The sequence below is a fragment of the Paroedura picta genome, chromosome 4 (assembly GCF_049243985.1).
Source record: "Paroedura picta isolate Pp20150507F chromosome 4, Ppicta_v3.0, whole genome shotgun sequence".
Taxonomy (NCBI): Eukaryota; Metazoa; Chordata; class Lepidosauria; order Squamata; family Gekkonidae; genus Paroedura; species Paroedura picta.
Window position 1 is genome coordinate 32258778 of NC_135372.1, and position 11203 is coordinate 32269980.

The 11203-nt window shown below is 48.2% G+C and overlaps 1 protein-coding gene across 3 annotated transcripts in view; it reads left to right on the forward strand.

Moving 5' to 3' along the window:
• Window positions 1–11203, forward strand: part of LOC143836733 (uncharacterized) — a 37320-nt gene that overhangs the window by 18464 nt on the left and 7653 nt on the right. Inside the window, exons 1-2 of one of the 3 annotated variants that reach the window (XM_077336269.1) lie at window positions 9812–9909; window positions 11025–11134. The gene's annotated coding sequence lies outside the window, so the exon portion shown is untranslated. Of the gene's footprint in view, window positions 1–9811; window positions 9910–10524; window positions 10792–11024; window positions 11135–11203 lie in introns of those variants that run through there. The other 2 variants (XM_077336270.1, XM_077336268.1) reach the window with 2 other exon arrangements.

Here is an 11203-nt window from a genome sequence, read left to right on the forward strand (position 1 = left end):
ACACACAACAGCCTTGCGGGGTAGATCGAGCATTCATCTGTCTGGAGCAGCGGAAAATAGCAGGATCGGCATGGTGGGACAAGAGGCAGAACTGAACTGAGAAACTGGGGGAAAACAATTTGTATACTATCATGAACAATGGATCTTCATGCCATTGGTGAGTTTCGGTTTAATTTCTGTGAGAGAACACTTGCATAATTCTATGGTTGGGGGTCACCACAACATGAGGAACTGTATTAAAGGGTTGCGGCATTAGGAAGGTTGAGAACCATTGCATTAATTACTAACTTTTTTTTTTTTTACTAACCTATTTTTTACTAACCTATTTTTATTTCTCCGATATTTTTGTGAACTACACCTGAACTCAAAAGGACTGATTAGCTGTTTTAGCAAAGAATTAGCATATGGCATCATATGGATATTATGACACAGTTGACTAATTTGCTACTAATTCACTTTTTCTTTATATCTGCACTCTCACAACCATTTTGTCTGAGGAAGAGTGCGTGCACTCGAAAGCTCACGTCTTGAATAAATCCTTGTTGGTCTTACAGGTGCCACTGGACTCAATTTCTGTTGAGAAGAAGAACTGGTTGCCAACTCTTCTTGAGAGCCAGTGTGGTGTAGTGGTTAAAGAGTGGCACACTCTAATCTGGAGAACTGGGTTTGATTCCCCACTCTGCTGGGTGATCTCAGACTAGTCATAGTTCATGCTCCTCCCAGGTTGCCACAAGAACAGACAGACGACTGCAGACGACAATTAGAACAGGTCTCTTTTCTCTTCTCCTACACAAAGTTGTTTCTCTTAGTAAAAGCTATTTTATTCTTTAAGCAGCCTGGTTCTTAGCTCCTCTGCGCATATCCAAACTGCCAACAAATGGAATACAATTAAGTGTGTGATATCCATCATGGTGTCCTGGTTAAGAGTGTGTATGTGAGACCAAGGTTCGAATCTCCACTCCTGCCATGGAAACCTTGGGCCAGCTGAACTCTCTCAGCCTAAACCTCCCTTATGGGATTGTGAGGATAAAATGCTGGAGTGCAGAATTATCCAACCTGCTTTGGGAATGAAATAATAAGGTAACTCATGTGTCTGAAAGCTGGTTTATCCTATAGGTACACTTATTACAAGCAGGTCCGCAATCAAACCAAGCCTGAACTCTAACTCAGAAGGAAAAATGACTAAACTATCAGGCCATCGTACATTGCTTATACTACCAGAAATCAACCCTCCCTGAACAAGAGAATAAGGCTAAGAAAAGTTGAAAGCAGCAGGAAAAGAACACCCACCCACCCAATGGATTTAGTCAACAAAGGAGCCCTCATTTTGCAAGGAAGCCCTGAGGCAGGGCTGTTAAATGGGACATTCTGGGGGCCATTCATTCATAAAGCTGCCATAAAGAAGCCATTGGGTGGCACTTAAGGTGCACATGCATATACTTATAACTAAAGGCTGAGGGGCATGTTGAGCAAACCCACTGTGCCAAGCGGTAGTTGTTCCTGAGCTGCACCTGAAATGTCGGCGGAGGATTGATGCGGCCATACAGGTGGCAGGTAAGACTGGGTTGCCAGTTAGTTAAGATGGTAGGTAGATGGGATGGGAGCACTTCTCACTGAAGGAGGGTTACATTTGCCAGAGCGGCCCCCATTCCCCTTGAATGGGAAGCTAGCACAGCATGGTGAACCTTCCTGCCTGTTTTTTAGAAGAGCTGGTTTTTATACCCCGCTTTTCACCCTCCAAAGCAGTCTCAAAAGCGGCTTACTATCATCTTCCCTCCCTCTCCCATAACAGTTGCCCTGTGAGAGAGGAGAGGCTGAGAGAGTTCTGAGAGAACTGTGACTGACTCAAGGTCGCCCAGCAGACCTCATGTGTCTCAAAAGCGGCTTACAATCATCTTTATTTGTTTATTTATTTATTTATCATACTTCTATACCGCCCTCCCCGGAGGCTCAGGGCGGTTTACATTATAACAGAGAACCATACATAAAACAGTCTGTTGAACATGTACATCGATGACCAACAATTGCAACCAAACATAACACAGTATAACAGTAAACAATATAGTAATACAAACAGGTCCAGGGCTTGTTGATGGGATTCTGAGGGGGGTGGCATATTGATTGAATTCTGAGGGGGGGTGGGGGGGAGCAGGGGCCCTTGGTCGCTGTAGATTACGTCTGGTCTCGGCCAAATGCCTGGTGGAGAAGCTCCTTTTTGCAGGCCCTGCGGAACTGTTTAAGCTCCATCAGGGCCCTGATCTCCTCTGGGAGCTCGTTCCACCAGGTAGGGGCCAGAACAGAGAATGCTCTGGCCCTGGTCGAGACCAGACAGACTTCTTTAGGGCCAGGGATCCTTAGCTGATTGGAGGCAGTAGAGCGTAGAGCTCTTTTGGGGGCATAGGCGGGGAGGCGGTCCCTCAGGTACACTGGGCCCTGACCGCGTATGGCCTTGAAGGTAATTACCTTCCCTTCCTCTCCCCTCAACAGACACCCATGAGGTAGGTGAGGCTGAGAGAGCCCTGAGAGACCTGAGACAACCCCAATTTCAACAGCTGGTTGCATGTGGAGGAGAAGTGAGGAATCACACCTGGTGCTCCAGACCTAGAAGACACTAACCATTGCACCAAACTGGTTTATTATTATTATTATCCAAGGAGAGATTTTAATGGAAGAAAGGACTTTCCCCCTCCGGTCGGAAGCAAGCCAGCCCCGCTCTCCTCAGAATTCCACCTCCTCCTTTTGCAGACCAGCCACGGGCTCCTCCGCAGCGCTGAGGATTCAAGAGGGCGCTTGGCCCTCAGCTCGGCTAAAGCGGCCAGCTGCCCTCTGGCCCTCGAGGGGTCAGCGGGGGGGGGGGGTTGGGCGTGCCCTTGGTCAAGGTGGGAGGGCCCCCCTGCCTCGTCTTTTGGCCCTAAGGCACCTCTGCGCATTTTAGCTGGACGGAGGCAGCAGCCGCCTGCTGGGCCCCAAGGTACCTCTGCGCATTTTTGCTGGACGGAGGCGGCAGCTGCCAAGGCGCCTTTTGCGCTCTGAGGGGCGATGCAGGCTGCGCTGGGTCGTCGAGCGGGGCGCATTGCACGCCACGCGGAGGGGATTGCGCGACTGGGCCAAATATCTATCTTTAAAAAAACTGGGATTCATTTACCTAAAAACTTAAACATCGCTTAACTATATAGTCTCATGCTACATAATTAAATTAAAAAACAATCCATATTTCGTGTCTCTTTGTTTTTTAAATATATTAAACAAAAAAAGGCAATTTAAATGTTAAAATGTTAAAATGGATGTAATATTTTTTTTAAATCACTTTTACCCAGGCTGATCGCTGATGTCTCTAGTAAAAAAGATTAGGTAGAAGCTTCTGCAAAATTAGCTGCCCGTTGGACAACATTAAATCTCATAGACTAAAGATGTTACTTGGTGTGAGGCAGCTTAGAATCATAGAGGGTCATTAGTCCAAACCCTTGCAGAATGCAGGAAATTCACCAGCTCCCTGCCCACTCTGAGTAACCCCAATTCCATGTCCAGATGATGCCCCCCTGCCAAAAAAGCCAAAATCACTGGCCAGTCTGGTCTGGAGGAAATTCACCTTCTGACCCCAAAGTGGCAATGAGCATTTCCCTGAGCATGCAAAAAAGGGCCTCAAAAGCCAAGCTCAGACACAATTCCTTCTGCCCACACACTTACAATCTGCCTAAGCTGGTTTTAGTCATTGTAAACTGCTCTGAGACTCATGTGGCCTGCTGGGCAACCTTGGCCCACCCACAGGTCTCTCACAGATCTTTCGGCCACACCTACCTCACAGGGCACCTGTTGTGGGGAGAGGAAGGGTAGGTGATCTTAGGCTGCTTGGAGACTCCTTCAGGTAGTAAAAGAGCAGCACACAAAAATCCAGCTCTTCTTAGCAGTGAGAAACTAGAATTCCATAGCAGAAGCATTAGATGTCTGAAACCACACTTTAACCTATCCTTACTGAAGAAGAAGAAGAGTTGGTTCTTATATGTTGCTTTTCTCTACCTGAAGGAGTCTCAAAGCAGCTTACAGTCGCATTCCCTTTCCTCTCCCCACAACAGACACCCTGTGAGGTAGAAGCAGCATGTAAAACCAACTCTTCTTCTTCAGTAATATCAGGGCTCTCTCAGCCTCACCTCCCTCACAGGGTGTCTGTTGTGGGGAGAGGAAAGGGAAGGCGACTGTAAGCTGCTTTGAGGCTTCTTTGGGGAGAGAAAAGCAGCATATAAGTGCCAACTCTTATTTTAAAAACCTCTACCAAGCATTAAAGATAAGGTGACCAGATTTTAACATTGGTAAAGCGGGACACTTTGGATGCTTAGGGCTGATCCTGCGTTGAGCAGGGGGTTGGACTACATGGCCTGTATGGGCCCTTCCAACTCTATGATTCTATGACACCACTGACCGGGGGGGGGAGGGGACTTGATTAAAAATTTGGTCTATATGCAGCAACAAAAAGTTTCATAGAACACAAAAATAGTATTGTAATATTTTTTTAAATTTCAACATAAGTACAATTTGCCAGGTACAGGGGTCTGCTGTGGGGAGAGGAAAGGGAAGGCGACTGTAAGCTGCTTTGAGACTCCTTCTGGGAGAGAAAAGTGGCATATAAGAACCAACTCTTCTTCTTCTTCAGTAATATCAGGGCTCTCAGCCTCACCTCCTTCACAGGGGGTCTGCTGTGGGGAGAGGAAAGAGAAGGCAAATGTAAGCCTCTTTGAGACTCCTTCTGGGAGAGTAAAGCGGCATATAAGAACCAACTCTTCTTCTTCTAACCTGTCTAACAGGATTTCTAAGCATATGCGCAATATAAGTTGTAAAGCTGTAAGAAGTGAAGCTGTGGCTGCCATTTTACTCAGCATTGTGAGTGTCTCTTCCCAGTCTGTGGTAGGATTGTGTGCTCCGGCACACTTCAGCGCTCACAGACGTCCAGCATGGAGGGGAGGGGCGGCATCAGCACCAGGGCGCCAGCCTGCACCTGTACGCAGGCGCAGAGCTCTGCGCCTGCCTGCGGGCGCTGGCTGGCGGGCCACTAGCATCAGCCCTCCTCCTGTTGCTGTGCTGGCCACCCCGAGCTCTCTTACCCCACACAAACACCAGTAAAGCTGCTGCTCCCCAGCACTGACCAGTAACAGTCTGTGGGTTTCTCTCACCCCCACACAAACACCAGGGATTAGGGGACAAGCTTCAGCAAGCAGTCTGCTACTGAGCCCAGAGAGATCATCCCAGCTCCACCGTGCAATTTTTATTTATTTATTTAATTTATATACCACCGCCGCCCCCGGAGACTCAGGGCGGGTTTACATGGAACATATGAACAATACGTAAAACAATCTATAACATATGAATAACCATACAATAATATTAATAACTGGTAGTTGTAACAATAAACTGTGTAAACAATGCTACAGTGCAATGGTGCAAACAGGTCCAGAGCACTCTGGTGGAGTTCAGAGGGGGGGGGGCAGGGGCCCTTCATTCGCTGTTGGTTGTGCCTGGTCTCAACCAAATGCCTGGCGGAAGAGCTCCCTTTTGCAGACCCTGCGGAACTGTTTAAGCTCCGTCAGGGCCCTGATCTCCTCCAGGAGCTCATTCCACCAGGTAGGGGCCAGGATGGAGAAAGCTCTGGCCCTGGTCGAGGCCAGGCGGACTTCTTTCGGGCCAGGGACCATTAGCCGGTTGGTTGTTTATCCTACAGTTCTCACTGGATCCCTGATAAATAAACCAGCCCTTACGCCTCACCTTTGCTGGTCTATCTCCGCTTTTCTTGTACCCCCAGACAAGATGAGTGCAAAAAGAAAGAGCTATTCTGTTGAGTACAAGAAAAGAACTGTGGAGGACTCTCAGGGCAAGAATCTTACAGCTTTCTGCAAAGAGAAGAAGTTGGATATCCGAATGGTCCAGAAATGGCGGGCAGAATACGATCTCCTCAGGCTACAGGTGGACAGAGGAAATGCTAAGAAGCACAGGTGTGGTTCAGGTCGGCAGCCTTTGTTTCCTGAGCTGGAAGACATGATCAGTGAATGGATTGCTGACACGAGAGCAAAGGCTTTGGTGGTGCACAGGGCTGATATTCGAGCATTCGCCCTTGCAGTGGCACCACAATTCGAAATATCCCCCGAATTCAAAGCATCCCAACACTGGCTGGATGGCTTCCTTCAGCGATATGAACTGTCTCTCAGAAAAGCAACAACACTGTTTAAGTTGGAAGATGCTGAAGTTATTCAGCGAGCGCTTGCATTCAAGTCCTTGGTTGATGGCATTGACTTTTCTAAGTACCAGCTTTGCAACATGATTGCTATGGACGAAACTGCCGTGTTTATGGGTCAAGGGGCCCAAAGGACCATTGAACAGAGGGGTGCCTCCTCAATCTACGTTCCCTCCACTGGTTACGAAGGTTCACGCGTTACCTGTATTTTGGCCATTCATCTGGATGGAAAGAAAGCCACACCTCTTATCGTCACTAAGGGCAAGAAAGATAAGATTGAACGTCTTTCCGGCATTCATGTTCTTGAAACCGAAAAAGCCTGGTGCACACAAGCAGTTATAAGGAAGGGGCTTGATCTAATGCTGCCACTGGTTTCGCGAGGTGGCCAGAGAGGTCTGCTAGTCTGGGATTCAGCCAGCACTCACCGTGCGAAAGACATGAAGAACTTCCTTGCAGCGAGGAAAATAGATCAAATCACGATTCCGGCAGGAATGACTGCCTATCTGCAGACTCTTGATATTGCCATAAACCAGCCATTCAGAGACCATTTGCGCATGGAAATGAACGACTACATTGAAAACAGAATGACAAGAAATCAGCGTGGAAACTTTGTGAAACCTAGCCTGCAAGAAGTCGTGATTTGGGTGAAGAATTCATGGGATAAGATCACTGACGGCCTTGTTGCCAATGTGCTCCAAGCAGGTTACATGGATAAGAACTGCTCATTTAAGGAGAGCTGTATTGCTCGACACGAAAGATTGGGGCCAATGGTTCTAAGGGAAACGGAGTTGCAAGAAATTCAGGATGGAATTCCGGGTTTGGAGAGTTATGATGATGTTCCAGAAGAAGACGACTTAATTATATTTGAATAAATGTTGATGGTTGTACCATACTTAATAAAAATAAAATATCCCCTGAAAATAAGCCATAGTGTGTTCTTGAGAAAAAATAAATATAAGACGGTGTCTTATTTTCGGGGAAACACGGTATCTTCTGCTTTTCAGAACCCAAAGGAGTTAGAAAGTAGCCTACAAACTGTTCTCTTCCTCTCCCCACAAGAGACTCTGTGAGGTAGGGAGGGCTGAGAGACCTCTAAGAGAACTACTGACTGAGAAGAAGAGAGATTCGGGTAGGTAGCTGTGTTGGTCTGAAGTAGCACAACAAAACTTGAGTCCAGTGGCACCTTTAAGACCAACCAAGATTTATTCAAGGTGTGAGCTTTCAAGTGCATGCACTCTTCCTCAGGCTAAAGGAAACAAGGATCATGAGTGTACAGATATAAAGCAAAGGTAAATTAGTGGCAAATTAGTAAACTGTGTCATAATATCCAAATTATATAAGGTGACCAGATTTTAACATTGGTAAAGTGGGACACCATTGACCGGGGGTGGGGGTTTCTTGATTAAAAATTTGGTCTATATGGAGCAACAAAAAGTTTCATAGAACGCATAGAACACAAAAATAGTTTAAATTTTAACATAAGTACAATTTGCCAGGTACCCCCTGATGTCCCTCCAAAAGTTGGACAATCTGGTCAATTTAAAATTATACCATGTTATGCCATATGATAACTAGTAGAGATGTGACTGTAATGTGATGTTCGTAATATGTAATCTAATTTTGAATCTAATTCTCTGGTCTCAGGACAGGATAACTTGAAGGGATGCTTCCATAATTGGGTGGAGACAGATAGGGCCAGCAGCTAGTCTCTTTTAATTATTTCTTTACAAAACTGTGAAAGTATCTGCCATTAATTACTAACCTTGACATTTTTATTTCTCCAATGTTTTTGTGACCTACAACTGAACTCAAAAGGACTGATTAGCAAAGAATTAGCATATGGCATAATATGGGTATTATGACACAGCTGACTAATTTGCCACTAATTTACTTTTTCTTTATATCTGTACTCTCATGAACCTTGTTTCATTTAGTCTGAGGAAGAGTTCTTGCACTCGAAAGCTCACACCTTGAATAAATCTTGGTTGGTCTTAAAGCTGTCACTGGACTCAGCTTTTGCTGAGAAAAAGAGAGAAGAACTGGTTACCAACTCTTCTTGAGAGCCAGTGTAGTGGTTAAAGAGCGGCACACTCTAATGTGGAGAACTGGCTTTGATTCCCCACTCTGCCATGTGCAGCCACTGGATGACCTTGGACTAGTCACAGTTCCTGCTCCTCCATGGTTGCCTCAAGAACAACAGACAGAATGACTACACACAGTTGTTTCTCTTAGTAAAAGCTATTTTATTCTTTAAGCAGCCTGGTTCTTAGCTCCTCTGTGCATATCTAAACTCTGCCAACAAATGGAATACAATTAAGTGTGCGAGATCCAGTGTGCTGTCCTGGTTAAGAGTGTGTATGTGAGACCAAGGTTCGAATCTCCACTCCTTCCATGGAAACCTTGGGCCAGCTGAATTCTCTCAGCCTAACCTCCCTCAAGGGGTTGTGAGGATAAAATGCTGCAGTGGATAAATGATCTAACCTGCTTTGGGAATGAAATAATAGGGCAATGTAACTCATGTGTTTGGAAGTTGGTTTATCCTACAGGTACCCCTATTACAAGTGGGTTCAAGATCAAAGCAAGCCTGAACTCTCCCCCAGAAGGGAAAGTAACTAAGCTGAGGCTTCTGGTCATAGTACCAGAAGGCAACTATCCCTGAACAAGAGAATAATGCTAAGAAAAGTTGAAGGCAGCAGGAAAAAAGACTGGACTTAGTCAACAAAGGAGTCCTCATTTTGCAAGGAAGCCCTGAGGCAGGGCTGTTAAATGGGACATTCTGGGGCCATTCATTCATAAAGCTGCCATAAAGAAGCTATTGGGTGGCACTTAAGGTGCACACCGGTGGGAGGGGGGGGGGTGTTGAGCAAACCCAATTTGCCAAGCTGGATTTGTTCCTGAGCTGCACCTGAAATGTCGGCGGAGGATTGATGCGGCCATACAGGTGGCAGGTAAGACTGGGTTGCCAGTTAGTTAAGATGGTAGGTAGATGGGATGGGAGCACTTCTGACTGCAGGAGGGTTACATTTGCCAGAGCAGCCCCCATTCCCCTTGAAAGGGAAACTAGCACGGCATGGTGAACCTTCCTGCCCGTTTTTTAGAAGAGCTGGTTTTTATACCCCGCTTTTCACCCTCCGAAGCAGTCTCAAAAGCAGCTGACAATCATCATCCCTTCCTCACCCCTCCACAGACACCCGTGGGGTAGGTGAGGCTGAGAGAGCCCTGAGAGACCTGAGACAGCCCCAATTTCACCAGCTGGCTGCATGTGGAGAAGTGAGGAATCACACCTGGCGCTCCAGACTAGAGGCCGCTGCTCCTAACCACTGCACCAAACTGGTTTATTATTATTATTCGAGGAGAGAATTTAATGGAAGAAAAGACTTTCCCCCTCCCGTCGGAAGCGAGCCACCCTCGTTCTCCTCACAATTCCACCTCCTCCTTTTGCAGACGAGCCACGGGCTCGTCCGCAGCGCCGAGGATCCAGGAGGGCGCTTGTCTAAAGCGGCTGGCTGCCCTGTGCTCCTCGAGGGGGCGCGACCTTGAGCAAAGGTGGGAGCCCCCCTCCCCCCCCCCGTGCTGCGTCTTCGGGCTGCAAGGCCCCTCTGCGCGCTGTTGTGAGGCGGCAGCCGCCTGCAGAGTGCCAAGGCGCGCGGGGCGTCGCGCTCACTTGGGCGCCTTTTGCGCTTCGAAGGGTCAGTCCCCGGGGAGCGATGCGGGCTGCGCTGGGTCGCCGGGAGGGGCGCATTGCACACCACGCCGAGGGGATTGCGCGCCTGGGGCGTTGGCGGGACGGGGCGGGTGTTCAGGCTCCTGGGAGCGACGGGGATGGGAGGGCAGGTCTGAAACTGGGCAAAATATCTATCTTTAAACAAGGGGGGGGGGGAAGCTATTGAAAGTTGGCTGGGCCCGTCGTTTTCCCTCAGCCAGTGCTGCCCCCCCCCCAGGATTGTTGCGAGGACAACATAAAAAGGGGGGGGGGGTTGAAGGTGCTTTCTAGGGGAAGGGACGGAATTCGACGGCAGACGGGCTTTCAGCAGCACAGGCAAGGGAGCGTGCAGGGGCGAGCAGAGCCTGGCCTGGAGGTGGCAACGCGCCGCACTGGTGCATTGCAAACTTTATCCCCCGCTTAACTTCGCGGCCCAGGGCTTGAGCAAGCCGGGATGCTCGCCCCCCCCCCCTTTTTTTTTGGTTTCTGTTTCTCTTCCGTTCGAAAGCAGCCCAAGCGAACCGCTTGAGGAAGGAACAAGAGTTGGGGCTTTATACCCCGCTTTTCACGACCCGGAGGTGTCGCGAAGCGGCTTTCGATCGCCCTCCCTTCCTTTCTCCGCCCTGCCGGTGAGGCTGCGAGAGCTCGAAGAGAACTGGGACTAATCCAGTGCTGGCTGCGTGTGAAGAAGGGGAATCGAACGCAGTTCTCCACATTAGAGGCTGCCGCTCTCAACCGCTATGGCGCCATGGGGTAGGGGCTATTAAAAAAAAAAAAAAACGAACCCGGCCATTCCCTGTAATTGTACTACACACAGGCTCGTGGGGAGGAGTTGTAGTAGAGGCCCTGGAGAGAGGCTATTCAGCAGGTATGTTGAGGTTAGTCGAGGAGAACAAAGAAGCGGAATGCAATAGATGGGGCTGGGGAGGGAATTGGGGGGGGGGGTTGTTGATCGTAGTCTTTATGAGTGGGGAAAGCACCGTGCGTGCAATATTTTTATTTGCATTGTGTACTTAGAATTGGGCCTTGCACCTCTGCCTTGAAAATCTTGGACCTTGTGGAAACAAGTCTTGATTTGCAGTCGCTGTTTCCATTTTACAGCTTGTGGGCACTGAGGTTCTGAAGGCCTTGTCTGGGACTGCACAAGAAATCCTTAACTGACCTTGAATTGGAACCCAGACCCATCGCCTGTTAACCACACACTTAACAAGGTAGGTAGAAACCTTTGATGACCCTGCGGATAAGTTCAGGCTGTCTTTTTTCCAGGCTACGTGTACAGT